Source organism: Capra hircus, chromosome 2 (genome assembly GCF_001704415.2).
Source record: "Capra hircus breed San Clemente chromosome 2, ASM170441v1, whole genome shotgun sequence".
Taxonomy (NCBI): domain Eukaryota; kingdom Metazoa; phylum Chordata; class Mammalia; order Artiodactyla; family Bovidae; genus Capra; species Capra hircus.
The window spans coordinates 38396662-38413400 of record NC_030809.1 but is presented as its reverse complement, the minus strand read 5'-3'; the positions used below and the strand labels follow the sequence as shown (position 1 = coordinate 38413400).

The 16739-nt window shown below is 35.9% G+C and overlaps 1 protein-coding gene across 23 annotated transcripts in view; it reads left to right on the top strand.

Annotated features, from left to right (window-relative positions):
* Positions 1–16739, top strand: part of MAP2 (microtubule associated protein 2) — a 298493-nt gene that overhangs the window by 189765 nt on the left and 91989 nt on the right. For 21 of the 23 annotated variants that reach the window (XM_018060047.1, XM_018060069.1, XM_018060063.1 and 18 more), the window contains one exon: positions 5255–5332. The exons of the other annotated variants lie outside the window; for them this stretch is intronic. The gene's annotated coding sequence lies outside the window, so the exon portion shown is untranslated. The remainder of the gene's footprint in view (positions 1–5254; positions 5333–16739) is intronic. 23 annotated transcript variants of the gene reach the window in all.

Below are 16739 nucleotides of genomic sequence, written 5' to 3'. Positions count from 1 at the left end.
TCAGCATTTGTTAATTTAGCAAAATAAGATTTTAGCTGGTATCACTGAGCGCTATTTCTTGTCAACCCTTTTCAACAAGGAAGGAATCTAAAGCTGGCCCTGAAATAGCCACTGGGTATCTCATCATGCCTTTTTCACTCCTGTGGTGGAGAATTGTACTACTCACCCAGTCTCCATCTAACTTTCATGTTTCTCAAACCCTTGCATTTAGCCAGAGCCCACGTGATTGGTTTAGTCAGGAGGCTGTGAAAGGCAGTGATGAGGGTCATTTCCTTGTTGAAGCACTGAGGGGCCAGTGCACAACCCTCCAGATGTCTTCCCCTCCTGGTGCAGTAATCTCAGATGCCATGAGTTAGTTGAGCCACAAGAAGAATATACACAGTTTGCTGGGTCATCACCATGGAGTGAGGTGTCCTGGAGAGTTACTCTGCTTATATCAGGATTTGCATGAATAGCTTATAAACCTTCATTCTCTAAAGACTCAGTGACTTAAACCTGACTTTTCTGACTAATCCAATCCTTTATCCTTCACCTATTTGTATCCTCTTTTTACTGCCCTGAATTATGTTGAGAGTCTTTGGACAAAACTAGCTAATTTCTATTAAGTCATCTTAGTCTGCTAGTCCTTGGAAATAGCCTGAAATAGCAGGTCTGGGGATTAAAAAGGAGAATTCTGTCTATCTTACCTAGATTCTCTGGTTAATTGGAGACTGTATGTTTTGAATAGGACTTATGTTAACTGTCCTTAGTTCTTTCAAGTGTACATTTTTAAGCATATTTCCTTTGCAGGAAACATAATGTTCTCCTAAAAGAACTTTGGCAGAAAAAGAAGAAGATCCTTTCTCTGATCTGTTCAGCTAGCAGTGAGTTTGGTTCACTGTGACTTTCAGTTACTCGTGGATAATCAGTGATAATGAACTGCTTCTAAACCTTTAGGGGATAGAAATGGTTGAGTAGCATGTTGAACTAAATGGTTTATGTTGGTAGCTACTCTCTGTTTAAAGACCGCTGGGTTGTGGATATTTTCCCAGCGGTATTGGCCATTTAGTTGAAATCTTGTTATCCTGGACAAGCGCACTGAATTACATGAACTGTTCAAAATCTCATAAACCATATTGATAGAGGTAGAGAACGATGTTAATATTAGTTTATTTGAGAGCTAACACTAGCTGATGAGGTTAAGCTTAGCCTGCAGAAACGCTTTCCAGGATTCCAGCAATCTCAAGCACCTCAGTGTTTAGGTTATCTGACAAAGGTCTGTCAAAACATGCAAAATAACCAAATGAAACTTAATGCTAGAATGTATTTCAAAGGTTAATGGAAAGTATACTCTGGTCTAGCAATCCAGGAAAGATTTCATCATTATTTTATTGCTGAATGAAACGTGGGTTCTTGTATCATTGGGAAAAGCACACCTTGGTAATATTTTCTCCGTGAGATTCTGAAAGTCTACATCAATTTATCATTCTAATTTCAACCCTATACGTGTCACATACCTTGCATATAAATAGACCACAGCTAAATGTATATTATATGCAGCCTAAGTGCACTATCTGCACATCCTATTTATCTGAATAACCCACCTGATAAAAGCTGAATTGTTTATAGCTGAACAAGTGTTTGTCTTGGGTTCCTCCTTCAAAGATACACTCATCTTACTTTGTGAAGCCAGTGCACATCCTGTTCTCTATCACTTGTAGGCTAGCCTTTATATCTTGTTGTCAGTCAGTTGACTTTGTCAGGTGTCGGTCATGATTCTCAACAATGTTCAAATCCAGTTCTAAGTGGTTCTGGAAAGTGGCATAAGCAAACCTGATACAATCAGTGGAACAACTGAGTAAATTTCAGTTTGTTCAAGAAGCTGAATATATTGAATAATAGATGTGCTAAGTCGTTTCAGTAAATTGCAATTTTCCATAGATGAAATACCACTTTTCAGAGAAGCCACAAAGCCTTTATGGTTGAACTTGTCCTTAACCAGAGTTGAAGACCTGAAACCAACTCTTGGGGTCTATCAAGTCTGAAAGGCTTGGCTACTTTCTAGCTGTATCGTGCTGGGAAGGGCATTTAAACTGTCTTGGCCTCAGTTTTCTCATCTTTAAAATGGGGAGAATAAGAGTTGCCTACTTAGAGGGTGATAGAGAAGAATAAGTGAATTAATGTATATGAAGTGCTTGGAACATTGTCTGAATGTCTGGCAGATTAATAAATGCCGTATAAGCATTTGCTAGGATTATTTTAGGGATGTTTCAGCCACTGTAGCAAATACTAAAACTATGGAAAATAATATTCTTAACAAAATTGTGCTAATTTAAACCTTTTGATATGGAATAAAAATGATCACCTCTAATTGCACTGTGTTAATTTAAAACAGCTGTTCAAGTTTATATGCCTTATGGAATAGGCCATAAGTTGCTTTTTAAAAATAATTCCCAAATGGCATTTATCTTTTCTCATAAAATAAAGCCTAAAAAAGATAGTCATTTTAATTTTATAATAAACCAAAGAACTCCACAAAAATATGGATGATGGGTACATGGGGCATTATTTTTATGATGAATGAATACTGGGTATGTTCAGCTTTCCAATAATCGTCTCATGCTGTGGCCAATAATTCTCTAATTCCTGTGGAGTGAAATTAGCTTTTAAGTGTTTAAGGCTGGAATTTCTCTCATTCATATATAACTATTGAGTTAATTTTTGGAAAAAAAACTTTAAAAGCCAGGAGATTGTTTTTTAATATTGTTTTTAGTGTTACTCAAATGACAAACATGTCCCCTGATAACAGGTATAAGCAAATATTTTCTGTGGAGGGCCAGATAGTAATATTTAGGATGATATATAAATATATGAAGGACCACACAGTCTGTCACAACTGCTCTTCTCTGGCAGTGGAGCCTGAAGGCAGCCGCAGACAACAAGGAAATGAATGGACATGGCTGTGTGCCCAAAACACTATATTAGGAAAAACAGGCAGCATCAGGATGGATGTGGTCTGTGGACCATAGTTAGTTGATCTCTGTTCTATAGAATTCCTGCTTTTACTAGGGTGAAATATACATGCAGGCATATGTAATTGTGTACTTGCACATGTGTGCATGTTGATTTGAGAATCATACAGATGAAACGAAAAAAGTATGCACATTTAAGAATTTAAGGAAGGGCTTCCCTGGGGATCCAGTGGTTGAGAGTCCGTCTTGCAATGCAGGGGGCATGGGTTTGATCCCTGGTTGGGGAACTAGGATCCTGCATGCTGTAGAACAGCTAGGCCTGTGCACTTCAACTGGGGAGCCCGCCAACCACTAGAGAGTCCATGCACCACAATGAAAGATCCCACATTCCTTAGCTAAGACTGTAAGCAGGCAAATAAATAAATTGTTTTTTTTTTCAAGTTTAAAAAAAAGAATAGAAGGAAAAGAAGGAATTTAAAGAAGAAATAAAGGGTGGTACTTTATTTAGTATTCATTGATTAATTACCCAAAGACTCTTTCTGAACATGGTCCAGAACTGGTTTACCATTTTTATTTTGTTCTGAAATCAACCTATGAGGTTTCACTTGCTTTTGATCAAAACTACCCTTTAAAATTCTTTAGTCTTGTTATTGTGTATAGAACTCTATATAATAGAGTCTTATTGTGCATAGAACTAATATATATTCCAAATTTGAGAATCACGGAGCAAGACTAAAAACAAAGGATAGTTGTGTACAGAGTTCTGGATGGTTGAATATTTTTTTCCTAAAATATCTCTCAAGTTATTTGAGGGAATGGAGAATTCTACTATATTTCTTCCTGTCTGCAGAATTTTCTTCATTTTTAAAATGTTAAGCCTTTCTGTCTTTAATGTGCATTAATAGATTTGTTTTCTACTGTACATTGTATGTGGATTCCTGCAGGTTAAGTGACTTATATATATAAAAGCACTTAATACAGGTCCTTACCTGGTCAATGGTTGTCACTTTTGCATCAGACCCCTGTCTGTTTATGTCCATATACACATTTTTCTTTGAGGAATCACAGAGAAGAACTGAATGCCCTGTTCTATGTCTTTCCAAGTTTGCCCTTTCTTCTGGGTCTTTAAGAAGCGTTAATAGTTATTGGTTTGATTCTGAGGGCTCCTTACTATTAGAGCAGCATCTTCCTTGAGAATGTGATGGGGTCTGTTTTACCAGGTGTGAAATCACATAGGCCTTGGTGAAGACACACAGACATGCGTAGCTTTAGTCACCTATTTTAAAATAGGTTTTTGTTTAGTCACTAAGTTGTGTCCAACTCTGTGTGACCCCATGGACTGCAGCACACCAGACTTCCCTGTTCTTTGCTATCTCCCAGACTTTGCTCAAACTCATGCCCATTGAGCTGGTGATGCTATCCGTCTATCTCATCCTTTTCATCCCCTTCTCCTCCTACCCTCAATTTTTCCCAACATCAGGGTCTTTTGCAATGAGTCGGCTCTTCACTCAGGTGGCCAAAGTATTGGAGCTTCACCTTCAACATCAGTCCTTCCAGTGCATATTCAGGGTTGATTTCCTTCAGGATTGCCTGGTTTGATCTTTTTGCTGTCCAAGGGACTCTCAGGAGTCTTCTCCAGCACCACAGTTCAATTGTAAGAGCACAACTTAAAAATGGGTCTCGGTTCTGCCCCTTGCATTTAGTGGAATTCTAAGCAGAACTACTAATCCAGAATGACTTTTAGTATCCTGAATGTCAAAATAAGTTTAGTACTCTAGAAAGAAAATGTAATTAGTTGATTAAAAAAAAATTCCCTTCCAGCCTGGCTATAGAGAATCAATGCAGACTGGGCTAAAGGCCCAGTCTTTTAAGGCTTACTGGACGTAATTAATGATTTACCAGGATGAATATATTCTCTTGGGAGAGATTACAATTGCCTGTTATTTATTAGCTGAAAATAATTTAAACAACTTAAAATATTATTATAATAAAATTTAATTATATTAAAATATTTAAAATATTATTCACTGGAGTGAAGCTAAAAAGTAAAAAAAGTCTGCAAAAGTTAGCATTTTTACTTCTCTATTCGAAACACTCAGAAAAGGACCTTGCTCTTTATAAATGCTCAGTGTATCACTATTAAGAACCATCATGAAATTCATCTCATAGTCTCATATTTATGTAATATAAGAGTAAAGCCATAAGTTGAATTTGATATTGACCTACATAATGTAATTGTAACATGTGGATCAGAGATTAAATTATTAATTTCCTAAATTCTTTTTTTTTTTTTTTTTTTACAGAAAGAAACCAGAACATATTATCAACCCTTTGAGAACACAATATAACAAACTTTACCATTTTAATACTTCTTTGAACAGGTAAGACCCTAGCCTCTCTAAAGTAAAAGAGTTACACATAATTGTGAAAAATAACCACTTATTAACTGTATTTTAAAAAAAAATTTTATTAAATAAATTTTAATTCATTTTAATAAGGGAAAATATACATGCCTTTTATAGCTAATACATTTAGGATTATTAAAATGACCTTTTGTAATGTTTTAAATGCTTTCATAGTAAAAGAACAAAAAAATATTTCTCTGAAATGAGGACTGAATTAAGCCTGTCTCTCCTGCTATGGTTAACAAAACCAGTAGTGTTTTCTCAACACTTACTATGTGCCAGGTGTGGTCCTACGTGACTTAGCTCATATTAACTAAACCTATAACAGCCCTGTAAGTAGTTATAAGGATGCTTATTTTGTAGATTGGGACGTGAGGCAGAGAGAAAGAGGGCAGGTAGTTGTAGAGATTCACCCAACGTTGTATACTTGGGTCTGGGAGCAAGTCACTGGGAAAAGTATCAGCCCAGCTATTATTGTGAGGCTGGTTGTGATAGAAATGTCTAGTCATCAGATTCTCCCTTGTTTTGAGTTGATTCTATCTGAATTTAAGGAAGAAAAATTACAATGCATTTACCAAAAAGTCATGACAGACAAAATTTATTTGATGTTTGTACTTACTACCTTACAATTGTTGCATAAGTAAATGAAGGAACATATATATTTTAGCTCAGTGTACAAGCAGAAAGAATATTTTGTTTGATTTCATATCTTTCTTTAGACTCAATTCCTATGATAAAAGCAGAATAATATAACCGAAAAAATAAAGATGAGTGATTTCTTATTCTGGGAGATGAAAAATGCATTTTCATTAAATTTCTTGCTGTTGGAACTACTGAATATACAATCTTAAATTGGCCATAGCAATATGAACTTTACTGCTTTAATTATTTCTCTATTATTTTATTTTTAATCAAGAAACTCTACAAAATTTTCAGAGTGAAATATAGGAAATATTGGGGCTTCCCAGGTGGTGCAGGGATAAAGACTCTGCCTGCCAATGCAGGAGGCACAAAGAGACATGAGTTCAATCCCTGTGTAGGCAAAGATCACCCAGAGAAGGAAATGGCAACCCAATCCAGTATTCTTGCCTGAAGAATTCCATAGACAGAGGAATCTGGTGGATTATAGTCTGTGGAGTCACGAAGGAGCCAGACATGACTGTGTGACTGAGCACAAACACACATACGCAGGAAATATTATGATAAATACCCAAGGATCAGCCCCATGAGTTTGAAAACATGCTAGCATTCAGCTTTGTTGAAATCTTTTCTAAAAAAATGAACTTTTCCTTTCTTCCTAAAATGTGTCATACCCCTGAAGATGATATAGCCTTCCTGTGTTTAATGACTTCCTAACTTTAATGACATATGTATGAGAGAACATTCCATAGGATCATTTACATTTTGACAGTTTACATAAATGGTGTCATACTGCAGATATTCTTTTGTACCTTGCCTTCACCCAGCACTGTATTTAGAGATTCATCCATGTTAATACATGAAGATCTGATTGACTCATTCTGTCATACAGTTGACTCATTTGAATGTTTTAGTCATCTGGTGCTCAGTATTGTTATTTATTTCTAAATAACTTTCAGCTTTTGGAAGATTTAATGCTAAAATGGCTTAAGTGTGGCTTTCAAAGCATCTCTTGAATTTTATAAGAGATCCAAATATCTTAATATGTGATATCATGCCAATTCTGTTTCTGTTTCATTTTTTTCCTATTAGAAAAACTTTTGGTTATGGGCTTTTTTTTTTTTTTTTTGGCTCTGAGTAGCTTGCTCAGTAATGGTATTCATATTTTTTACTGCTTTGCCATAATGCAATAATTACAATCTGTTTTATTTCTCCATAGATGAAATACTGACTATTCCTAAATACAATATTTGGCAATCTTTACAAAGGTAAATATTACCTTTGAAATTTAAAAGATGTGTGAAAGAAAAACACTCTTGTTTGGCCCATATTAATTGTTCATATTCCTTTCAAAAATCATGAGAGAAACTTTTAAAAAAGGATTTTTTTTCATATTTTTCTCTATCACTACATTTAAGTTTATAGTTCATTTAAGGTAAAAGAAATATCAGTATATATACCAGTAAGATTTATAGACATTGAATATTTTATAATTTTTTAATTTTCTTTTTAAATTTATTTTTGATTGGAAAATAATTGCTTTACAATGTTCTGTTGGTTTCTGCTGTACAACAATGTAAATCACCATCCCCTCCCTTTTGAATCCCTCTCCAACCCCGACCCCATCCCACCCTTCTAGGTTGTCACAGATTACTGGATTGAGCTCCCTGTGTTATGTAGCAACTCCCATTATCTATCTGTTTTACATATGGTAATATATGTTTCAATGCAACTCTCTCAATTCATCCCACCCTCTTCTCCCCCCAACTGTGTCAAATAAACAACTCAATCAAGAAATGGGCAGAACACCTACACAGACATTCTCCAGAGACATAAAGATGACCAGCAAACAAGTGAAATGATGCTCAGCATCACCAATTATTAGAGAAATGCAAATCAAAACCACAATGAGGTATCACCTCACACTGGTCAGAGTGACCATCATCAAACAAATCTACAAACAATAAATGCTGGAGGGGGTGTGGAGAAAAGAGACCCCACTTGCACTGTTATTTCCTGAAGGGAATTACTACTCTGAGGGTTGGGAGAGAAAGAAGAGAGAAACTAAACTTTGCTGGGCAAATATAAATACATGTAAGATTTACTGTACAGCTTGCTGGTCACAAGAGCAATGCAATTTTGCAACTGAGGCCCATATATTTCGGGAAACTTAATAAGATCATACACTAATTGCATAGCCTAGATTCAAATTCATCTGTCTCAGACTTCAAAGCTAAGCTCCCTACCAGAAAAAGAATGGGGGAAACATAACATGTTTGATGCGTAAATAGCAGTTTCATTTATTCCACCAATGATGTTACGATCATGCTTTAAATGTTGAGGGGACTGATGTGAGAAAAGTAAGGAAGGCACCATATCTACCCAGAGAGAAAAACAGGATATTGATAATGGCTTTCAGTGATCCCATAATGGTGACTATTAGATATCTCTATTTTGCTATGCTATCTTAACACTGTATAGGATAACAGAGGTGAAAAGGCTTTGTAAATGTCAAAAGCTTTGTAATCGTGTGCTAATATTACTGATTATTTTGTAAAATTTAGAATTGAATGTTTCAAACTTAATACATGTAATTCTTAGTGTAAAGATTGATAATCTCTCTGACATTTAAGTCTTACTACTTCATTTAATATCAGCATCTTTTTGACACAAAAGCCCCATGTAAACATTTAGAGTATAGTAAACAACTCTGACAGTTGCATTATTTCTGGACTCCACTACCTATTAGAGGCATAGTATTTAACCTAATTAAGCCTCATCACAGATAGTAACAGTAACAAGCTCATCTCTGTCCAGAATCTAACCATTTCTCATTGTCTTTACCTGTTTTGTTGGAATCCACTCTCTCACCTTAGCTAATGCAATAGCCTTCTATGCTCAATCTTGCTCTTGTATAATCTATTGTTCACATAGTCTGATCTTTTATGAATCAATTGATATGACTCTCTCGTTCAAAATTCACCATTGGCTGTCTTTAATAGTCAGAAGAAAACCCACACTCCTACTATGGCCAACAAGGTGCTGTATCAGCTGACATCTTCTACCTCCCTGACATCATCTCCATATCCTCTCTATGTAATGTAATGTGATATTCTGACATTGTGATATTCTGGGCTGTCTCTGGACTGGTGTCTCTGTCTTGGTGGACCCTCACTTTTTGAAGGACTAGAGAGGTATGCAAGGGTTACTTTGGAATACATACATTATCTTTAATGAATACCAGTGATGGTTGTTGCCCTTTTCAGGATTCTTTCAGTTTGCCCATCACTTCTGAAATGCTGAGGAACTTTCCTGCCTCTTTTTGATGCATAATTTTATAGCATTTTGATAATATTGTATCTTACTGATATGTAATCTTGAATCTTAATTTATAGCATCAGAAAAACAGAGACAGATTAGCTAAGTGGAAATGAGAAAACGATTTTAAAAGCAGAAAATATTTATTTTCGTATTCCATGTCATGTTTTGTCTATCTAATAATAATAATATTTGCCACAGCCTGACATTTCTTTGATATTTCTATATCTTCAGAATAGATTTACACATTTTCCTGAGATGTTGTTGGGTGAAGTTTATCCTTTAAGACAATATTCTGTAAAACATAGGGTGATTTTTTTTGTTTCATTTTTACAGTATTCCTTAGGAGCAAAACTTGATGAGTATTTACACTGTTGAGAACATTTGGCAAGAGAAAGACAAACAGTAGGACCACAATACCCCAACAGTTAAGGGAAACTGAAAAAGACCTGCTATTTTCACCATCCTTTCTGAAAACAAGTACCTTTGACTTGTGCTGACTACTGTCTCATCAGCATTCAGCTCTGGTCCATGGCACTCTGTGCAAGTAATTTTAAAGGCAGATTTAAGCATTCTAAAAGTAAATTTTGTTGGTAAGTTAGAATATCAGATGTTCCCTGTATGAAAGCCTTTTCTAATCTCTACTATCAGCTGGCAGTCGTACCCAGACCCCAAACCATTCTGGCTCTAACTGAGTAAGAATCTATTCCAGTGGTGAGGTTTTGAAGAGGGATGTCTCTTGGTTAACTCGAGACAGAAAGAGGGAGACTTGCCCACATACTCTGGCACGAGTTAAAATAACAATAACAGTCCTCCTACTCAACAGCCTGAGTCATAAGCACATTCTACTGAGTTCTCTGCAATTCTGAGCAGATTGTTTGGGCTGCAATTCTGTAGGCAGAGTTGGGAACCACCTGCTGCAAAAAGGCTATAGTTCTTGTTCAGAGGATGCTGTTATTAAGTCTGGCCTTTTCACAGTTTGGCCAGATGGAGATAGGAAAAGACAAAATTTTGGTTTTGATGAGTACTTTTTCTAATGCTCAGAATAAAAGTAATGGTTATTATGCATTTAGTCCTTTCATTTGGCCATGAGTACAATTTCCTTAATAAGGGAGGCTTACTGTGGGAATTCTTAAAATATGGTTGCCTTCAGAAAATTCTGTAGACCTATTGTAGCCTTTCTCAGTCAGTTTGGGGAAGGGGTGAAAGCCAATAAGAAATCTAAGTTTTGCCTAAACAGAAGAGGGAAAATTATTTTCTGGTCACTGAAGTGCTTTATAATGCAAGTGCTGAGCACTAACCCCTTCAGCATGGGCCTCCAATGATTGAGGGCAGGAGGAGAAGAGGGCAGCAAAGGGTGAGATGGTTTGGTGGCATCACTGCCTCGATGGGTATGAGTTTGAGCAAACTCTGGGAGATAGTGAAGGACAGGGAAGCCTGGTGTGCTGCAGTCCATGGGGTCACAAAGAGTCAGACAACTGAGCAACTGAACAACAGCAACGTTTATCTGAACCTTTGATGAGTTTCCATGTTCCTGACTCTTACATAATCCAGTTTTCTACCATGAAGCTTTTTCATATATATCAGATCATTTCTCTCCCCTTCTTAAAAGTTTTCTATAATATAAAGTTTCAAGCTCAGTAAGACTCTTCAAAACAGGACTGTAAGTAACCCCTTTTGGACAACCACCAATCCCTCTCTAATCATAGGAGACTACTTGTTGCTTCTTCAGCTTCAATTATTTCTCTTTGTACACCATGTTTGTCTCATGGTTTGCTTATTGCCTTTGTTATTTCTTCCTAAATATTCATTTTCCCCTTGTTTGACTTATAAAAGCCTGTGTCTTTTGAATTCAAATGTCATTCCTTCTATGAAGCTTTTTTCTCCAGCCTGAAAGGTAGTATTAATTGTGCCTTTTGAGAGAGGAAGCACTTTCATAGCCCTTTAATTGTATCTAGACTACAAAATAATCATCTTGCTGTGTAATTATTTTCATCTGTCTTTTTCCTCAGTTCTGTATAATCGTCAAAGGCAAATGTTTTGTCTTTGTTATATTTGTGTCTCCAGAACCATGTTATTAGATTTGAAACAAACTAATATTTAATACATTTTTGTTAATAGCTAATAACAACAATAAATAGTTAGTAAATAATGACTGAAAGAGTGAATAGGTGGTATATAAGTGAGGAGTTAAAGAGGTAAAAAACAAATGAGCTATAACTCAAGGTAGCAGATTCACAAAACAGGTTTTATGATTGTGGTTGTTTTTTAATTGTCATTTTTGTGTGTGTATGTGATTGTTTGTTATGGATTTTTTTTAAAGTATGTTTATAGTCAGAAGGAAGGAAAAGCTGACGCTGTGATTCTGCAAGATAATATTTAAGATGTTGAGGGAGAATGAAGAGAGACTGTGGAGACAGGAAGTAGACCAGATGTGAAGTCTTCTATCTTCTACCATCTCAGGAAAGGCAGTGCTTTCACTTTGTCCCTGGCGAATATCAGACTGTCCTAAGATTCTCTGAAAATAGTTGCAAATTTTTTTGTCCACCTTGGCCACAAGGCAGGCATTAGAATAGGACCAACTTGATGGCTGGGCTCTTTGCTCCATCCGTACCAGAAAAAGAGAGGGGTGTGAAGAAGGTAATATAGGAGGAGCAGCAGGAAATGTCCTTGCCTCAAGCTGACTCTTCCTTCTCCCATTCCAGCACCCTTGACCTGTCCTAGCTGCTGTTGGGATCTGTTGTGCAGGCAGCAGATAGAGGATGGTTACTGAAATTTGTTTCTTTTAACCCTGTTACTTCTATTAGTCTCATCCCTTCTTTTTCTAATCTCATTATATATTTCTTCCAATTTTTCTCTAAGTACATTAATTAGGAGTGGCTAAAAAAAAGCAAACAACAAACTAGATTCAAAAGTATGTTACAACTTTTATTGTTCATTTAACATTCTTGGCTGAGTGTTTGAATTTGGAGGATGTCTTTCTTCTTCATAGTCAGCTCGGCATCCAGATTCCTTTTATTTATAGCTTTACTTTGTTATTGTCTCCATTAAGCTGGTAGAAGGGAAAATACCACAGAGGAGCATATGGGAGTGTATATGAGCAAAACCTAGAGACAGACAAATGACGCCTGCTCACATTTCATTGGTTAGAGCTGGGTCATGTGGCCAGACTTAAGTGCAAGGGAGGTTGGGAAATGTAATCCTACTGTGTGCTAAGGAAAAAGAAAGAGATTTTGATAAACTGCCAGTGGTCTCCAAAGGAAAATGTGTCTATGGCATTAATATATTTGAACAGTTAGATCAAATATTTCAAGCCCTGGCAAGAATAGATGCTATTCATATGTAGAGATAAAACTGTGAATCATAATTTCAGTATCATGTTAAAATAATAAATGTAAATACATCAGTTTATCAAAATTAATTCTTATGGGAGTACACAAATGAGATATTTTTAAAAGCCCTCCTTATAGAAATGAATGTTGTCTCCGAAAGGATAATGACTCAAAAAGCATAGTGCCTGATACTACTATTGGTTTTCTTCAATAGCTGCTTGCTAGAAGTATCAAATGATTAATTTATAGATGTTAGAAGCATCTTTGTAGGACAGGGCTTTCCTTGTGGCTCAGCTGGTAAAGAATATACCTGCAATGTGGGAGACCTGGGTTCCATCTCTGAGTTGGGAGGATCCCCTGGAGAAAGGAACAGCTACCCACTCTAGTATTCTGGCCTCGAGAATTCCATGGACTGTGAAGTCTATGGGGTCGCAAAGAGTCGGAAATGACTGAGCAACTTTCACTTCACTTGTAGAACAAAATTAATATTTGTATTCTGGTAAGTTTCTAAAATGCATTATAAAAAGACATGAATTGAGATAGTCAAATAAAAACTCATTTTGAACTGAAGAAAAAGGTGTCCTTTTCAAGAAAAAATAAGTAAAGGTATAGTATTGAGGAAAATTTCTACTTTTGCAAAAATTTTTAAAGAATTTTGATATTTAAATGAACTCACAAGTAGTATAGGCCCCATATTATGTTTTTCATTTGTTTTATCAGTACTGTTTATTTGGAGAGCAGTGAATATTGTCATTTATATGGAGGGTAGCCATGCATCTGATTATTTTATCTGACTGGAATATTGTGTCATAGTATTGTATAAAAATCATTCAGTTTTGTAGAATATTTAGCTAATATTTAGCTAATTATCTGCTAATAATTCTATCACAAAGTTTCAGGTTCCTGTGACTGTGGAACCCTTGTGTTTTCATGTACATACTGCATTGTAGTAAGCGTACGATCGCTGATTTTCCTTGAAGGTTAAAACTCCTTTTCGCTTTGAGAATTGGTAGCAATTTAACCAAGTTCTCATGGCATCAGAGAACATTTTAAAATGAAGATACCCTAATAAAAATAGCTCTTCTACCAAGAAAAACAGTTTAATGTGTAAGAAGAATGAAAAGTGATAAGCAGAAATCCATCTTGGCTAAACCTGCAGTCTGATCCCTTCTGAGTGATCCCTTCTGAGTGTTTCTGTCAGAGCTTTCTTTCTGAGCAGTATAGTGATTTACTTAAACATGCTAATTTCTTATGATTGATTTGTTTACTCTTCTTTTCTCACCCACCTTTCCATACATACACACTTTTTTTTTAATGAATGTCAAAAATTCCAGTTGTACCATGTGCTCAGCGATTACTACAGAAGGCAGTTTGATTCTGAGACAGTTGTAGTCTGTAAGAGGAATTTAGAATTCACTAAAGCAAATACTTTAGTGAGGGGGCACCAAAGCTTGACTCATTTAAAACCATTGTGAGCCAAGCTCTAGGAAAGATCCGGTAGTAATCAATCTTGAATGAAGAGCAAAGGGCCAAAACAATCAAAAAGACGTTTTTTCCAAGACAGACCACTGTGATACTAGAAAGTTCTTGCTATTGGGAAGCAGCATGTAAGCCTTTTTGTTTGGGGTTTATGTATTCCTTTTTGTTTACAACTTGAGTGGGTCTTGCCTTTGAAGCCTAAGAATTCTAAAGGAAGCTTTGTTTTAAAAGGAAGAGAAATTGCAAAGCAGAGTAATTTAAGATAATGTAACATAATATACATGCACACTCAAATATAATATTCAGACATTTACCAACTATGGATCATTTAAATATACACTACAGAAGGATTGTTTGAATGAAACATGAGAGCAGGGAAATTTTTCAATGAAGCTATGTAGGGAAGTAACATACTGATGTATAATTTTTATATAATTTTCTAATTGCAGAGCTGAGTGACTCTATTATGTAATTTAATTAAATCCCCTTTGTTTGTTTTTGCTTTTGTTTTCTTTAGTTTAGGAAACAGAGCCACAAATATATTGCTGCAGTCTATATCAAAGAGTGTTCTGCCTGTTTTCCTCTAGTAGTTTTATAGTGTCTGGTCTTACATTTAGGTCTTTTATTCATTGTTTTTTTTTTTTTAAATCTGGTTTTGGAGAATGGTCTAATTTCACTTTTTTTACTTGTAGCTGTTCAGTTTTACCAGCACTACTTATTGAAGAGACTTCTTTTTTCCATTGTATATTGTTGCCTCCTTTGTCATAGATTAATCGTGTGGGTTTATTTCTGGGCTTTCTCTTCTGTTCCATTCACCTGTGTCTGTTTTTTTGCCAGTATCATGCTGTTTTGGTTACTATAACTTTATGGTATAGTCTGAAATCAGGAGTGTGTTTCCTCCAGTTCTGTTCGTCTTTCTCAAGATTATTTTGGTTATTTGGGGTCTTATGTGTTTCCAAACAAATTTTAAAACTCTTTTTTCTAGTTCTGTGAAAAATGGCATTGGTATTCTAATTAGGGATTTTATTGACTCTGTAGATTACCTTGGGTAGTATAATCATTTTAACAGTATTGATTCTTCCAACCCAAGAACATGGTATATCTTTCCATTTGAAATATTTGTACATAGATACTACATTGAAAATCCTCCTAATTCTTAGTTTTCAAAAGAGTTTAAATCATGGCAGGTCTCTTTTGCTACTGTTGTTTCTGGTGTCTGGAATCTGCTTGTCCTGTTAGCACACTGTGATCAGAGCTGCCATCCCCTCTCAGATGATGACTACAGTAGCCTTCTACTTGCCTCTCTGTCTCCCCTCTTTTCCCTGTTGTGGTCTGCCTTCCACACAGCAGCCATAAAGTATTTAAAAAGTTCTTACCACACTCCTCAAAATTCTGCAAAGGCTTCTCATCATACATTTTTCTCCAGCTTTTTTGAAATATAATTGACATTTAACATGTAAATTTAAAGTATTCAATGTGATTTGATACATTTACATATTGCAAAATGATTACCACCAGAGCATTAACTATCACCTCCATCACCCCATATAATTGTGTGTTAGTCACTCAGTTGTATCCAACTTTTTGAGACCCCATGTACTGTAGCTTGCCAGGCTTCTCTGTCCATGAAATTCTCCAGGCAAGAATACTGGAGTGGGTTTCCATTTCCTCCTTCAGGGGATCTTCCTGACCCAGGAATCAAACCCGGGTCTCCTGCATTGTAGGCAGATTCTTTACTGTCTGAGCCATCAGGGAATCATTTATTTTTTATGGAGGGAACATTTAAGATCTACTCTGTTAGCAACTTTAAAGTATACAGTATGCAGTATTTAGATCCCCAGATGTTATTGATCTTATAACTGAAAGTTTGTACCCTTTGATCAATATTTCCCCATTTCTCCCCCTTAGAAATAAATCCATACTCTTGACCCAAGTTCTGCAGGATCTTACACAACCTGGCTCCGCTTAGTTCTCGTAGCACTCTTCCTGCATCTTACTCCAAGTCAGCCTCAAATACAAGAAGTTAATTCACATCCCAAAGCCTCTGTATTTATAGCACCACCTCTTTCCTGGAGCATCCTTATCTGATTCTTTAAATAGCTAGCATCCTCCATGTTATTTAAGTCTCTGCTCCAAACTCATCTCCTCAGAAATGTTTCTCTGACTACCTTATAGAAAATAGTGGTTTCCTCTTGCCCTGTTATCTTCTCATTTAAAATTTTGTATTAAATATGTGACATGTGAGGTTAAATAATTTAATATAAATTAATATTTAGTTCAGATTAAGTTTAAGATTTTAACTAGGTGTTTGGTTACTGTAAGATTACCTCATTAAAATACAACTTTCTTGAGGGTGGGAATTTTGCATGACCTATGGGGCACTGAGTGACTTATCTTTGTCTCAAAATAAATATCTTATATCCTTTCCCCATCTCTAATCGCACTACTACTACTTTAATTCAAACTCCTATATGCCCTCTCAATGATTATCACATTATGACCAACTATCCGCTTTTCCTGATTCTGATCATAATCTTCTATATCCCTGCCAATGGCTCATTTTATCATTCATTATCAGTTTAAAGTTTCTCAGTGGGGTACCATAATGATAAAAT